This window comes from Sturnus vulgaris, chromosome 5 (assembly GCF_052056855.1).
Source record: "Sturnus vulgaris isolate bStuVul1 chromosome 5, bStuVul1.hap1, whole genome shotgun sequence".
Lineage (NCBI taxonomy): Eukaryota > Metazoa > Chordata > Aves > Passeriformes > Sturnidae > Sturnus > Sturnus vulgaris.
The window spans coordinates 66,753,341-66,770,717 of record NC_142247.1 but is presented as its reverse complement, the minus strand read 5'-3'; the positions used below and the strand labels follow the sequence as shown (position 1 = coordinate 66,770,717).

General features: G+C 38.8%; 1 long non-coding RNA gene across 1 annotated transcript in view; it reads right to left on the bottom strand.

Moving 5' to 3' along the window:
* Positions 1-779: 779 nt before the first annotated feature.
* LOC148223745 (uncharacterized) overlaps positions 780-17,377 on the bottom strand; it is a 97,768-nt gene continuing 81,170 nt past the window's right edge. The window contains exon 3 of the long non-coding RNA XR_015804200.1: positions 780-1,353. This is a non-coding gene — a long non-coding RNA (uncharacterized LOC148223745). The remainder of the gene's footprint in view (positions 1,354-17,377) is intronic.

Sequence of the window (17,377 nt, the reverse complement as noted above, 5' to 3'; positions counted from 1 at the left end):
ATAATTATAGCTTTATTTTGGTCAGCTCATGAAATTGAAGGATTAGCTGTACGGGCCAGCTGTTAGTCAGGGAGGTGGCTCAAGGTCAGAAGGTTATTCTCTCAACTCCAAAGAAGATCCCTGTACTAGAGAGAAGAAAGCTTCAGACAGTAGCAAATTGACGTTTTAGCTTAATCTCTTAAGAAAAAAGAGTTTATGGGATCACTTATGTATACCTACATATTTTGCCTTATGCCCTTCCTCACAATACTTTTGGAATCTATTTGTCAAATTCACTACATTTTGACAGAGATCTGAAGTTCTCAAAGATATTTTGTCCCTTCATGTACTGAAGCAGCTGACTAACCACAGAGACAGTATTTGTTTTCCACTGAGTGAAAGGCTTCATTGGAGGCTTAGATTCACCAGATAGGATGAGACATAAGGAAGGTGCCCATTAAAGGGAGAATTTCTGTTAAAGCTCACCCTAGAGACCCCAGCTGTGAAGGATCCATCAATAAGAAAACAGGTTTATTTAGTTATAAATTTTACTGTAGAGGAGATGCAGTAGTACAGATAAGAAGTTTATGTGAAATATGCAGTAGTGTGTATACAGAGATGGGTGTAGTTTGCTGTGATCTGGTTCATCTTGTCCTTTGAGCTGACAGAGGCAGCCCCAGAGCAGAAGTATGGTAACCATCTTAATGAAGAGATTTGTTTGAGCTGATGTCTGCCTTCCAGCCAGATCTTTATTATCTCAAACACAGAATTATATCCTTATGTTTGATCTACATGGGAAGAGAAGGTGAATGCTCAGAAAACAATTCCAACAGACACTGTGATCAAAGCTCTTTCCATTTCAGTTCAGTGGAGTGCTTTAACCACAGCTTGCTTCGTGGCTTACATTGAGCAGAGGTTTTATCCTGCTTGATTTAAGCTGATACTTAAATCAAGAATGATGTGAAAATGGGCATTTGGGTTTGTTGTTTTGGTTTTTTTCTGTTGAAAATTCTGGTGTCCAACAGGGGGAGAGTTTTAACTGAAAAACTGCTTGCTGTCCCTTTTTACTTCTCTCTCTTCTGAAGTGTCCCCATAATGTTCTCTTTTTTTGTTTATTGCTTTGCTCACTCACCTTTCCCTTCCTCTGCTTTCTCCAATGCTCTGATCTTCCTGGAACTAACTTTCCTCAGAGGCAACTGCAGCTAACTTAGCTTATCTCCTCTTTTCTGTTTCTTCTGGAGGCAGAAGAATGGAGAACATTTACCATCATGTTCAGCTTCTTGAGTCTGAAGTGGCTTTGTGGGGCATTCTCATCAGGCAAGTCTTGTTCATCTATTCCATACTGCTTTTGCAGGGATGAGTCTGCTCCAGGACCTACAGGGACACAAGGACAGGGCAAGACTCAGGCTAAGCCCTGAACTGCATGGCCTCACATACTGTGGTGACATATGTGCTGGGAGCAGGGAGTGAGATCAGGAGGGGGCAGGAAACTCCCCTTCCCTCTGGGAACTGAGTTGAAGGAGCAGCAGGAGCCACCAGATTTGGATCAAAACTAGAACTGAGAGTCCTGGATCACTTCCTGCCTCCCCAGCAGCCAAAGTTTTACTCTGATCAATTTTCTCTATAAAAACATGTTTTTACCTGTCTCACCAATACAGCTTTAATATGTAGGGCACATAAATTGCATAATAGCATAAAACAGTTAAAAAAAATAGAATTTAACAAGAGCTGTCAAATTCAGAGACTTTGATCTTTGAACAAGGCATTCAAAGTCAGATGCCAGAAGTTAAGTATCTAAAATAAATATGTGGCTAGCTCATTAGAAGTGCAGAGAACCTTTCAGTGCTGTCGAAATCTGAAAATTAAACACAAAACCCAACCAGAATCAATGCTTGTCACTCTGCCAGAAAAAGAAAAAAAAACCTCAAACAACCAATAACCCATCTAATTTAAACAGATCATCAGACTATAACCTTAAAAAATACATTTATCACTGCAATTAAAAATAAGGAAGGCCATTAAAGTAGCAAAACAGCAAACTGAAGAAACAGTATGTAGGTTCACAGAAAAATGGCATTTATTTATACCTAGTGATCTTGTTATCTATGATTGTGAAAGAGATAATAGATTTCAAACTTCACCTTACTTACCAGGCATGCAGAAAAGTCCAGGTGTTAATGAAAGAAAATGTGGAAGTTTATGAATTCTTTCATCTGCTCTCCAGACCCTTGAGGCATTTTTTACCTAAAAAAATCCCTCCCTAAATCCCCCTTTAGCTCAGGAAGGGAGATTGCTTCAAACTGTCCCTGAGGGGGTAGTTCCATGCTTATCTGAATGACAGATTCCTGGACAATGGGATGCATGAATATCCACACTCCCTCTGTCCAAGAGAATAAAAAGGTAGGAGAGTTGACAGAATACAGCAGGACCCTTTTCATGGGATTATCTCAAAGTGTGCTATTGAAACGATCTTCTTTAATTTTGAGGGTATATTGAAGGTTTTGCTGTTGCTCCTTTTCATTATGCATGGGATTAAGAAGATTTTCTGTCAGTGTCAAAAATAATAGATTTGCAGAGACTCTGAAACCCACCAAACCTGAAGGTGCCACACACAAGGAGAGCAAGAGTTTCCTAAACCCAGGTTGATGTGCTTGGATCAGGATTCTTCAACTGAATTGAATAGTATTCATGGGAGCAAATGTCTGTCTTGACATGGCTTTCAAAAGATTGAAAGAACAGAAATAGAAGTAGGAAATCATGTCCTCTGTGTGGAGGTGAGATACACCTCACCTCGTTTCAGCTATCTAAGGGCTAGGCATGGAGTTTAAGCCAGCCATACCAGTACACGGGAGTTTATGAAAAGGCAGGCACCTACAAAGGACAATTCATCTTCTCCAAGGACAGATGTATATGAAGGATGAAGAGGAAGTCTGTCTTTCATCAGAGACTACTGGGGGAGCCCAGATGATGAGCTAAGGCCAGATGCCTAACCTTTAGACAGTTGATGATAAAGGAGATGAATCTGTGACTTTATCAGAAGATGAGAGGTGATTGTACTGCTGTGTGACCTGACAAACAAACTGGGGTCTGAAGAATATGTGCAATCAATTTTTTAAAAATCAAGCTGTATTCTCTCCTGATAAGAAAAACACATCAATATTTGATACTTAATTCACTGGACAGCCTTGCATGGGCTTCTCCATTAGTTTTGGACAATTACTTTTCTGACAGCAGAACTGGAACATGTCTGGCCAAAATTCCTTACAAAGGATGAGAGAAGAGAGGATGATGAAAAGAGACAAGCTTGCTATTAAAGTATGTGACACACAATAACTGCCACTTGAAGGATGAAGGTGCTAAGCTGCTGCTCTGATGTGTCAGCTTTTTAGAGTATAGAAGGAATGGAAATAAAATAATGATAGGATATGCTGAACTGGAAAGGACCCATCAGGATCATTGAGTCCAACTCCTGGTCCTGCATGGGACACTCCAGGAATCTCACAGTGTGCCTAAGAGCACTGTCCAAATTCTTGAACTCTGTCAGGCTTGGTTTCTGACCACTGCCCTGGAGGCCTGTTCCAGTGCCCAGGCACCCTCTGGGTGAAAGTACCTTTATCTGACATCCAACCTAAACCTCCCCCAGTTCAGCTTCAGGCCATTCCCTCTGTCCTGTCACTGGTAATGAGGGTGAAGAGAATGAGGTTTACCAGCACTTCATGCAGTCGTGGGAATGGATATTTGGGATCGAGGCTCTTGTTGACCTCAGAACAATACTGTTATGGATGAGTATTGGGATGATTGACTCTCACAATTCAGGGATGAATATTATGTGTATATTAAGAGAAGTTTTATATAACTATAGTGTAGTTATGTTACTGTGATTTGTTGTTTAGATGTCCTCTGTTCTCCCCATAGTCCCCTTTCCCCTGTATGGTTGCCAAGGCACAGCCTTGGTAGTCAGGACATGTGAAGGGAGGGCATGTGCCTGTGCCCTTTGAATGGGGATTTGGGAGGAGGGCAGGCTTGTTACTGGCAGGCATGGCATGACAACACCTGATCTTCAATCAGGTTACAAGAAAATACTCTCCACCAATGGACAGCAAAGGGTTGACTGACAGACTTTGGGAGGGGCCAGGATACTAAAGGTATAAAAGGGAGAGCAGCCATTTTATAGATGAGCTCATGGCTGCTGGGTCACCAAATCTTAGTGTGTTTTTCCTTACTCAGTCTTTTGTTGTATTTTGTTAAGTTTTTTTTACTAAACCTTTGAAATTATTAAAAGTGAGCATCATTTCTCACAATACTAATGGCACAAAACAACATACCAAGCACTTTCTAGTAGCTATGGATTTCTTCCATAACCCTCATATTGTTTCAAAGCTAAATCTAAGAATCACAGAATCAATGACTTGGGTTGGAAGGGACCATAAAAATCACCTAACCCAACCCTCCTGCTGTCGGCAGGGATACATTTCACTAGACCATGTTGCTCATAACCTCACTTCCAGGGATGGGGCAACAACAGCTTCTTTGGACAACCTGTTCCAGTACTTCATCACTCTCACAATAAAGAATTTCTTTCCAATATTTAATCTAAACCTACACTCTTTCAGTTTGGAGTTATTCCCCCTTGCTCTGTTACTACAGGCTCTTTTAAATATCTCTCCCCATCTTTCCTGCCGGCTGCCTTCAGGCTGCAATAAGGTCACCTTCTCTTTTCCAGGCTGAACAATCCCAAGTGTTTTAGCTTTTCCTCATAGGAGATGTGCTCCATTCTTCTATTCATTTTGGTGTCTCCCTCTGGGTTTGTTCCAATAGATCAATTTTCCTGTGCTGGGCATTCCAGAGCTGGATGCTTAAGAAGAAGAATGACACAGGCACCTTGAACTACCTAAGCACCCATTTTCTCCATAGAGTCTAAAGATTCTAATATGCAGGCCATTAACACCCTAAACCACCCAAGCTTCACACCTCAGTGTTTTTTCCCTATACAGAAAATCGCCTTGCATCTGTGCGAGACTCAGCTTGTTTCTCAGAGGATTTAACACACACAGGCAAAACTCATTTCATTACCCAGGACAGCTGTGTTAGCCCTGATAACAATAACACCTCCTGTTGGCTTCTTACATGAGCTGAGAACATCTGACTCGTGAGCCATTCACATGAGGTATCCAGGATATGTTTGTAACACCTTACCAGCCACAGGGCTCCCTAATAATGCCAGTACTGCTCATAGCATAAAAATACAGGAGCAAATGGGCCAGGTACTTACTGTCACTAAATCATTCTTGACACCCTTCAACTTGGCACATACTAGAGTTATGGAACCTTCAGGACTTTTCTCTCCTCAGAATTATTCTCTTCCTACCAGCTTTTTCAAATTTGTCTTTCATTTTCATGTTCAAAGGTAACTGGTTTTCTGGATAGGCAAAATTGCAGCCATGATCAGTTTCCTGAGCTGGCATGGCAGATCCTTGTTCTCAGGAGAAGGTCCTGAGCTTTGGGTAAAAACTTCAGCAAGAAGTAGAAGGTGACTGCATGCAGTCTTCAGTCAAGCATCAGACTTCCCTGGATACAACCCTATGCTCCTTTTTCTATCAGGTAGTTGTAAATGACCCACCTGGCACACGATGGTTTTTAATGTACTTCTTTCTCCCCAAATTTTCTATTGGAAAACTGCTGTCTGTATAAGACACTTCTGATTTCCATTCCAGGGGATAAGGAAGCACTTTTGCATTAACTTGCAGACAATGAAGCCTTTCACTGGGCCTACCTCTTTCCCTATAAATCTTGTCAGTAAAGGAGAGGAACTCACTTGTCAGTATCTAAGCCATCTACAGCTACTTGTGGGTAAATCCGGGCAGGTGTGGTGCAGTTTTGAGTTTCCTCCTGTAGGCCTGCAGCCATATTTTTCTTTGCAGGAGACAGGCAGAAAATTTATAGCTATGCAATTATTGAATAACCTGCAATGACTCCTGGGGAAGCCTATATGTAAAGGAATCCCTGCAGAAAGAGATTATTTCATCTTGTTTTTATGCTAGACTTCTGCATTGATAATCAAAGCAAGTATATCTACAGACACATCCTGGCTATTAATTTACTTGGGAGTGTTTTCATTTCCCTGCCTTCAGTAGAGAACCTCAAAACTATTAAATCTGTAGATTCTTATTCATCTGCTCGACAAAGTAAATTCAGTTTCTACAGAATATTTCCCATCAAAGGTAATTAGTTGCCTTGTAAATAACTGAAACAGCTACAATCAGTTGTCATAATTAACATAGTTAACTCTATTCTTTCTTCACTTGGGGCAGCAAAAGCTGTTGGGTTCAAAGGACCAGGGCTGTGACTTCATGAGACGATATTTATAACACTTTATTAATGATCAAAAACTCTGCAATCATATGAAGTAAAGCACTAATATAGTCTGTGTTTTGGGTTTACTCACTGTGCTGGTCACGTTGCTAATTTAAGCTTGTTAAAAAAAAAAATGACTGACTAACTTAATTCCAGGAGGTCAGCTATTAGCTCTGCTCCTGGCATCCAAATGGAATTAGCTGCTGTATGATTGTATGTGCCTACCTGACCTCATTCATCCTGAAAATCCTTGTGTCACCTACCTGGGCTGGACTGGAGGAGTCAGCCGGAGCCAGGACATCACTGTGGCAGCTCTCTGCACAGAGGGGCAGTGAATCTAGTCAAAGATTTCTAATGGACCGTTTTGGCCTTTTCTTACAGATGCAGAACACACAAAGGGAAAAATTTTGTTGGTTTGGGGTTTCTTCCATGAATGTGTATTTCAGGAAATGTCTCTCAGAAAATTTTCTTTTAACATTCTGTAACTGAAAAAAAAAGGCTTTTAGAATAACTAACTTCTGGACTAGAATTTCAGCTAGTAAAACAGATGGTGAAAAATTAGCGTTGTAATCACATTACACACTTCTGATATTTTCAGAGCATTTCCACTTTGACAATTTGCATTTGTTTACTGGTATTAAAAGTTAGAGATTTGCTCTTTTCATTCTGATCTGTGAAAGGGGCTCCTTGATTTGTTAGTTTATCTTTTTTGAAAAGTCTAAATCTTACAGTTTGAGAAAAACAGCTTCTCCCCCAGCATAACACTCCCCATCGACTTTAAAAGCCTGTCAAACATCTTTCTGTAGATCTGATTTATTGAAGCCATGCCAAAGGTGGACGGCACAACTCTGTGCTTACTTGACCAATTCAAAGGGGGTGTTTATGGGCAGACGCTGTGGCCTAGAGGACGTTATCTCTTTCCCACCCCCTGCCAGGATGGAATCTGACACTTCTCACTTCGTTGATGTTTTCTTCTCCCTTGCCCCTGGCTGTGGCTAAGTGATTGTTTATGGCAGATACTTTAAATCATTATCACCCCCTGGGCCTTTGAGCACAGCTACATAATCTGCTGTTGCATCAAGGAAACTCTTCTTTCAGTACAAAACAAGGCCAAATGTTTATCTGGTGAGATGATAGTCAAAGTGTCTCCTCTAATATTTAAAAACAAACAGCAGTGTCCCTGCTCTGTCGCAATGAACATCTGCAGGCTGAAGCTGAGCAGGATTCCTGACACTCTGCAGTGGGTGACAAAGGATTCCTTGGATGTTTGTTTTTAAGACTTTAATAAATACTCAGGAAACTTGAGGGATGGTAGAATATATGAATAAACTTCCAAGATACGGGTTTTTTTTTATGGCGCTGCTTTAGCACTTGGAAGCCTGGTTTGCAGTGTGGCGGTGCCGTCACACCAAGGAGAGATTTGCTGTAGCCAGCAGTGACTGCAGCAGACAGACAGCTGGGCAGGGCAGGAGGTGCTGGGAGCACCGGGAAGGCCATGACCTCTCTGCCCGACCTGGGAAACCAAAGCTTGTTGTGGCTCCCCGGGGGAAGACAGGAGTAGAGGGCTGTGAGCAGTGATTATCAGCCAGCCGTATCCTGGGCTGCACCAAACCATGTCATTCTCCCCCTCTACTCTGTTCTTGTGAGATCTCACCTGGGACACTGTGTCCACGCTGGGACCCCCAGTCCAAGACAGGCATGGAACTGCTGGAGTGAGTCCTAAGGAGGCCACAAAGATACTCTGAGAGCTGGAGCACCTCTCCTGGGAAGACAGGCTGAGAGCTGGGGTTGTTCAGCCTGGAGAAGGGAAGGAACTTAGAGCATTTTGCAGTGCCTAAAGGGGCTACAGGAGAGCTGGAGAAGGGCTTTTTACAAGGGCATGTAGTGATAGGACAAGGGGAAATGACTTTAAACTGAAAGAGGGTAGGTTCAGCTACATATTATGCAGAAATTAATCACTGTAAGGGTGTTAAGACACTGGCACAGATTGCCCAAAGGGTCTGCCTTATCCCTGGAAGTGTTCAAAGCCAGGCTGAACGGGGCTTTGAGCTCCCTGGTCTAGTAGTTTTCAAGTAGTTTGTTGGCAGAGAAAGAGTTTGAAGGAAGCAATGGAAGGATCCCTGTCAGTCGGCTGGTAATATTTACATAGCTCCTTTTACACACTGGGGCCAGGAGTATTTTCTGGGAAGCTTCTATTTGGAAAGGACTTTGAAAACAAAAGTCTCACCTATTGAAAGGGCTCAAGTGAGTGCTGAATATTTTCTGAATAGAAATTGGCCCAAATTTCCAAGTCTTGGGAATCTTAGATCACTTGTTACCAAGTGAATGAGAAAAATACTATCAAATATTACTGTATAAAACCCTAAAATGAGTTTGCTTTAGAATCCACATGGAATTTCAAATTGGAATTGAAGTTTAATGATTTACTTGATAAGGAGCTGGTTTTAGACTAGGAGTTGAGGTACAGACTTAAATTCTGGTTGAAATCAAAGTCCTCAGGGCTTTGGCACTGACCAGAGCTTTTTGGAGCCTTTTTTAAGGAAGTGGATGGAGAGAGAGGGGAGGAATAGGGGACAGTGATTAGGAAAGAAATAAGCAGGTTTCATGGATATTCCTATTCTTCAAAGGGAAGCTTGCTGTCCAAAAACATTAACATCAACAGAAATGTAATGGGGTTACATTTTTGGTTAACCATACAACACAGCTGTTACCTCACTTTACTGTTCAATATATTGCAGGTTTAATGCATGAAATCACTCTGACATCCAAACTAATCCAAAACATGGTAGCAGGAATAAACACAACTAAATAAAGAAGTCCCGGTTGTGGCTTTGAAAGATTCCTACTGTTGCACTGCATTGAAAATGTCCAGATTTGTCAGCACAGCCAAGGCTGACTCTCAGCATGGGTGCTTAGGAAATGTTTTAAACAGCTAAAGGAGCTGCAGTTACACTTCAAGCCAGGGACACAGTAGTTGTTTTGTCCTTTCTATTATATTACCCCTTTCACAGTAATTGCCTGACAAAGGCAGTAGTGGGGAACATAGCATAGGAGCATTTTTGTTGACTTTGCCCCTGTGAGCATGAATTAAAGGAAAATCTCTATGTGCATAGGAGCAGTTAAAAGGTAGCATTGTTTTCTAGCTTGGGATATCAAGGACCAGATATGGACTATAATGACCTAATGAGATTTACATTTTCAACATTGAAAGAGTACTTAAGTCTGGCCCTTTCCTTATTCTTTTGGCTTTGCATTTAATAACAATATCGAATATGTTACCTTTGCACTCATGTTTTTCAGTCAAAGTATTCCTGCTGTTGTAGTTACATCTCCAAAACCTAATCCAGCAGGTTAAGCCTGAAAGGACATTTAATCACTCAGATCCAAACCTTTGTGAATTGGACCTGAGCAATCACATTTTCTCTTTCAGCTGACTGATTTGTTCCTGGATAGATTTCATTCTCCTTGCTGAACTTTCTAAGCATTGCTCTGCATATTATTTCTCATGCTTTATAAATAAACTATTCTTTGTTTTATTCGAATCTCTGACACAGCCTCACATCAGCCTTCTTTTTGCCCTATTTTTACCTATATTTTTTCTTTCTGTCTAATCTGATCATTATTTAACCAGCTTCGCCTTCTCCTTCCACTGCCTCAAAATCTTATATAGTCCATTTCTTTTTGTCTTGCTTTTGCTCCCTTTAATGACTTCAGGATCTGAATGACTCCCTTTAAGGGAATCACTCATACTTACTCTTTTACCTCAGCAATTCCAGATTGGATAGTCAATATGGAGTTATTTGTCTAATCTCCCCTCTTTTGAAGTTCCAATGCCAGTTTGAACTTCAATGCGTATAAGGAGATAGAAGTACTTCCTCCTGGTACCTCTTCTGCTTGCTTTTCTCCACAGTTGTTGGAAGTTTCACTTCTCCATGTTCACGTTCTTGAAGTAATTTGAGTTTGTCTTCTTGTCTCCCATGCTTTCAGTCTTCCAGTAATTTTTATCATCTTCTTGTCCAATATCATCAAACTTCTCTCTCTTCAAACTTTTGTTGTTCTGTTTTTAATCAGCCACACACCTGTACTATCTTTTGTTTCAATTAATGTAGGCTTTAGCTTTTCAGTTTTTTATGAAGGTGTAGATACTGTGTTTGTCCATACCTTGCTTACAATGTCTCCTGGAGATCAAAACATTTTTTCACTATTAGTGTGTCAGTCACTGTCAGGTTCTTGTCCAATTTATTTTTTAATTATGCTTTTCCCTCTGAGTATTAGAAGTATAGGAAAAAGGCTGATTCCACACTGAGGAGAGGTGATGTTACAACATGTTCTTTGATGTATAAGCCAGTGTTATGTGGGACTTGAAACATCCTGAATCAAATATTAAATCCTTGAAGCAGAGCAAGAGATTTAGAACATTATTTTTTACCACCAACTCCAGTTGGAGAATTTTCTTCCATAAACTCATCAGTCTATGACTCCTTAGTGTTGATATTTCCTGTGAAACCTGGTCTACTCTTCCAAATACTGCAGTGTTTACATGGCAAGAAATTAGGATCTGGAAATCCAAACTATTAGATTACAGTTATTTCTTTTCCTCAGTTCAATACTCCTCAATATGACAGAATTTTCACTGTAAACTATATTTCAGTTTACCATGACCATTGAGTTACAGGGAGCCACTTGCTCTAGGGATGTCAAAATTAATTAATGCAAAAGGATTATGATATTAATAATTTTTCTTTCTAAATTTGTCCATATTTTAGAAGTGCTTAGAACACACTGTATGTAGTGATTGATTTTTAGAACCCACACAGCTAATTCCATCTAATATGACCAAGAAACAACCTGACTTTGGTGGAACTTTTTTTTTTTTTTGTGGCAACATACCCTGATCTATGTAAATCTAAAAGAACCAGAGGAAGAATACTGTGATTGGCATTTTTATCCTGCTATTGGAGATCTAGAAGAGATTTGTTTGTATGTTTGGTTTGGTTTATTTCCCTTCTTAAGTAACATTATTTAACTGTGATAAGGGGGAAAGAGGAGGGGGAAAGACAAATAGAGGGAAAAAATATACCCTTATTTGTAGATTACAAACACAAAGATAGTATTAATATAAATTCCGTTTCCAGCATGACAGAAACTGTGCACAAACCCTGAAACCCTTTAATTAACAAGAAGGATTTAAAGAAATGTATCCTCATTGGAACTTGGACACTAATATGGCCAATAGTTGAGAGCTTTAATTGCCTTAAGGAGGGAGTTCTGCTGTACTCAAACAGTTGAAATATGAATTGTTGTGAGTAGAAGAAAAGGGTTATCCTCTCAATTCTACCTTCTAGCTTGATGAGTATTTCTTTTCCACTGACTGTAGTTACAGCTACTTGTTAAACAAGACTTTTTTACACATTGCAATGGAAAGGAACATCAGTGATACATCTCTGGGGAACACCGTTCATACTGTCTTAGATCATAACCCAAAATGAGCTGTTGATCTCACCAGTTCTCATTTGTTTGCAGTATAAAACCACGGCATGGTTTGGCACAAAAAGAATTCCCTGTCCAGGGAAAGCTGTGGCTTTTGAAGGGTGTAGCAGGTTTAGTATATAATTGAACACAAGGAGTACTCGAATGGCAGTGTTGTGTAATCACTGAACTAATTTGCACATGGAAGAAATAGGTTATTTGTGTTTTCTACCACCAGATACCTTCCTGGCTTGATTATATTTTCCTTCTCTTTAAGTTCTGTGATCCTTTCTAATGAAGGGTTTCTTATTTCCTACCCGTACTGTGGAATCAGTCTAGTCAGAGTATCTATGAGTTCATTGTCTAGATGCTTGCATCATTTAGTAATAAACACAGCTGACACTGTTTTAGCTGATCAAGTCAAATTAAACCTTCCCTTCTCAGCAAACAAACCTGACCTTAAAGACAATAACACCTTGGTCTATTGCATGGCCTCTCATTATTTTCTGAAATTAATGTTAAATAATAGGATATTGAAAAAGGTTGTTTTGGCTTTTGTGCACATGAAACTTAATTCTGCCCTGAACTGTTGCTTGCTAATTAACTCTTCACTATTCGAAGTCAACACAAAATTGCATCTTCTATGTCAGTGTTCAAATTTTGAGAAGGAAGTATTCAATTAGCATTGTCAAATGAAAATGTAGACATTTGCTATAGAGAAGGAACCTTTTGTTGATTTAGAGTCAAGCGGTGTCAAAGGCACAGCAGGAAATTGCCATTAGCCAATCTGGACTTTCTCAACATGCAGCTCTACATCCCATAATCATCAGCTTCTGAAGGAGAGCAATTTAGGTAGCAAGTCAATCACATCTGTAACTTTGGCCAACCCATCTATGGCATGCGTCCACAGATGGGATGAAGATTGCTTACACATTCCAGCTCCTGGACCTACTGCTTGACTCTTCTTTATCAGATGTGCCAAACACCATTGGGAGACTGTTGTTATTTTGGAGGCAAGAGATTACTGGCTTATCTTTAAAGTTGAACCAGCTGTTTCATTTTATACAGCCTGTATTGCAAATATTCAAGGTTGCATTTGGTAATTGATATTTATTGCCATGTTCAGGAGATGAAATTGTTGAAAATTTGGATAAATATTCAAATGGAAAACAGAGTCATATGGAATGTTTTTAAGCAAATTTAGAAAGATGTGCTGAGTATGAGTCCACAATTCATTTCCAAAACAGTCAGTATTGGAGCCATGTGTCATGTTTATCCCATTTTTCTACCCCACAACTGATGCTCTGAGCTGCGGTTGCACGCAACGATTGTGAAGTCGTAAGCTCTGACTGACATTGTGCAGCAGCTGTACCATGGGGGAGGAATGGACTCCAAATGTCCTGCTCACTCAGCTGTATGGAAATTTAGCTCACAGATGTCTACTTCATAGAAAAACCTCACAGAAGTTAATGGAATGAAAATTTTAGATGATGGTGACAAAGGTAGACTGTGCCCTTGTTTATTAGAAACTGCAGTTATTTTAGTTTTAACTAAAAATGATTCAGCTCAGCATTGAAAGGTGCAATAAAGATTCATTTGGTTTCTCTTGGAGATTCAGGTAAGTTGCAAACTCAGGGATTAGTATTAAATTAATTAGTTAAACACACACTGATATAAACTATCTTCCTAGTCTTACTTTTTCTTTCATTTTCCTTTTTATGTACATGAAATTATTCAGCTCAGCTATAATTTCTATAACTTTCAAACTGAATTTAATGATTGAAGAAAATAGTACAAATAGTAAATACTTAGTTTAAAAATGCACCTTATCTGGAGAGGGAACTTTGCTGAAAATGAGTAGATAAGTATGGGAACCAATAAATATCATGAGGTAAATGTTAACTTAAAACAGCACCCTTTGTGTATTTATTGCCTAAAGAAGGCACACCAAGAGATAAAGCTAAATATTCCTTTAGGCTGTAGATAAAGAGTACCATAAAAGATTGAGTATGCTCCTTGCAATCAAATGCCTTAGAGGGGTTCAGCAAGGCTGCCAAATAAATTCCCTGATCTTAACCTGACTTGCTATTTTTTTCACATGAATTTGCCTTTACATTGGTTTGAATAACTTCTGAGTCCAAAGCCAGGCTAATTTTGGCAAGAAATTCCAGAAATGCTGAAAGGATTAATATATAGGGTGATAGAATCATAACTCAGCTGACAGATGGAACCAATTCTGTTATGCTGGTCTGTACTTGTCCATTACAAAATCATCCCTTGCTCAAAAAAGTAATTCAAATCATGGAGTACTTTTCAATTGGCACATAGCACAAGACCATGTGTTCTTACCATGAATAGCCATGAAAATGGAGTTTAAATGTTTGGAAGTTGCTGTTGAGTTATAAGTTAGGGTCAGCCTACTCCTGGTGAAGCAGTTGCAAATCCATGATGACAGAATAACTGATGGTATGTCACACCACTGATGAGATAATGTCATTACTGATCTACATTTTAATAACACAGCAAACACCATGATTACTTCTTTACTGGTGATCTAATCTCCCACTTCTGAAAGAGTAATAAATATCTTGCCTTAGAGGATAAAACACACACAAAAGTAAACCATTTTAAAGGAAGTTGAAGCCATAGTCTCCAAGTTTTACGTTAGGCAACCTTTTGTTATGGTATGAACAGTCATCAGTTTTCCTAATTGGTAGAAATACAGATATGTTTGCAGTGCAGCAGAAAACTGATTATTTGATTTTTATAACCTTAAAAGAAGATTTTACTAGGTGTTAAGTGGGTGTAACCTCCTTTGCAAATGAGATCAGAATACTAATAGAGATGTGTTAGTATATTTTAAAAGACCCAAAATCAAAGTCTGTTCTGTGGGAAAATCCAGTACTTCAAGAGAAATCTTATTCTAAATCTGAACAAAACCCAGAAAGTCTGAAGTTTCTTGTGGAAAACAAAATTCCTGAAAATTTTGCTGAAGATTCTGGCATTGGAGGTTTAGCTGCTACCCTGACTCAGGAAGACCTGGATAGTGCTGAAGGACATCAGCATTGGTAGGTAACATGGGGAAGAGAGATTTCCCTGCATCTGGATAAGAAGCCCAGAAGACTAAGACAGCCAGATAGGGCTCTCCCACAGTCATAGATCTGTGACAGACCTGGAAGATTTTCCATCTATCTGCACAGCAAGACAGTTGCTGAGTACAAGGTCTAGTGAACCCAAGAAATGCCTGAGCAAGTAGTCTTAGGACCAGGAAAATATTATACTGGTAAATTATCAGGAAAGTGGGATACACTTGTGATCATGTTTAGGTAATCTATCCTTCTGATTCAAGTCCTCTGTTGACCAAAGAAAAAATATATAGATAGATTCATATTACATAAACAAAGATTCATAGAAATCAATATAATCTCTTGGAAAGAAAAAGTCTCTGCAAGAATCCAAATGGAAAAGTTCTACTGCAAGTTTTCTTTTTCAGACTTTTTCTCTTCTTTTGTTTCCTTGATTCTTCCTAGCTGAGAACAGACTTTTAGAACTGAAGTTATGAATTTTTAATTTTTCTCTCTGCTGATGAAAATAATTTTTTTTATTTTAATATCACATGGAACATATACAAAAGCAGACATGATAAAAGTAATTCAAAGAATTCTTACTTGCTCAGGTGCTATTAAGTAGGACTTGAGGATTAGAATGTGGTAGTGCTTTTCATACTGTTTTTTACAATGTGTTTGTGTAAAGGATGATAAATGTTTTTCTGGCTATTTTCAGTAATGAGCTGGAGATCTCTATATCTGATAAAGTTCACTTCTCCATCGTGTGAATAAATATTGCCATAAATCTATTTTTAAAAAAATCAGTTTATAAAAAAATAGAATTTTATATTAATGTGCACTTAATTCCTGTGGTTCTTTTCATCAGGGACAAGTAAATATCCAGAGAGTACAATTATCACAACAATTGACTGAATGCTTTATCTCTACTATTTGCGAATTAGGAAACTGAATTAACTATTGGCTCTTTCTGATCCAGTCTGAATTTTCTTCTCCTGTAGAAAACTTTTTTTTTCTGAAAACCACTGTACCACGAAAAATATTTTTCAGATCACTTTAGAGCTTTGTCCAGTTATTAAAAAGAATATGAAGAAAAGGTAATACATATAAAATAAAGAGCCAAAGTAGAAGACCAGAGGAAAAGCTTTGGTAGATGTGGTAACAGATCTGTCATTCTTGGCTCTGCTGGGTGATTTCATTACTGAGAAATTAACACCCTCCTGAAGTTTAGCCTGGAAAATACATGTAAAAAAGAAAACCTAAATATACTGTGGTTTCACTGTGACTTTTGGCATTATGAATTCTGTTATTGAATTACTTTTTAAAAATAATTTACTTTATTTTTTATTAGGTCTTCAGAATTTCAGACCATGTGGCATTCCACTCAAACCAATGGAAAATATGTCACCAGCTGGCTCTTTGTGTTTGTTATGCCCCAGTTAAAAATGTCTTTCTCTTCACTGACACAATGCCACGAGGCATGAAATGAGTTTCCTTCCCCAGATTCTTGGTGCAATCTGCAAGGATGTAATTAGATCCTGGTCATGTAAGCTCAAAGATACAGAATTCTGAGTTCAGAAGTTCATTGTTTTTAAGAGAGGTACAAGTCATTAAATGTGTCCCTCAGCACTTTAAAATTGTCTGGAAAATGGTTACAAATACAGTCAAACCTCCTGGTTGTTCAAATGTCTCTATTTGTCCCATTTTTACCCTGTTTGTATGATTCTGCTTATAGGCTTATTAAAATTGATCAAGGTGAAGACTGCTTCCAAAAGCTTCCTGAATCTGATCACTCCAAAATTGCTTGAGAAGAACTAGCAGTCAGGAATAACACATGTAATTTTTTTGCTGGCATTATGCAAGATGAGTACAAGATATTTTTGGAGGTGGGTCAGGAAGGGTGGAGTGACAGGATGGGAATAAATAAAAAAGAATTAACCTTTGATAGAGCTTCCCTGTAAGGTTAAAATACAAAATATTTGTTGTACTAGGTATTAGCAAAGTTCATTGTATATTTTTACTGATCCTTTAGTTAGAGCTTATTACCATCACTTAATAGAGATCCCTATGATGGATGAAAAAGTCAGTGTTGTTAAAAAAAAAGTCCTCTGCTTTTATGTGAATTTAGTGTTTTGTCACATTGGTTGTTGGAAATTATGGTTTCGATGATAGAAGCCATAGTTCTGATTCAGATTTTCATAAGCAATTAAACCTGAGAATTGTTGCAGATTTGGTGGAGACTTCAGCTTAGATTCACAAAGGGCTGGATGTGATCTTATCATGAAGAATAATTTCAATAGGATTCAGTTTCATAACCTGTGTTACTCTCTTTTCCCTCCAAGGCTGAGTCCTCCCACCCTCTCATCGAATCAGTGGATTTACAGGTTTAGTTCTTAAGAGTGAGATCATATTTAGTTTTATTTCAAATTAGGTATTTGTGAACCTGAAAAATAATCTTTTTGTATCAGTAAGATTCTATGACATTTCATATTTCCATAATCAACTTGAAG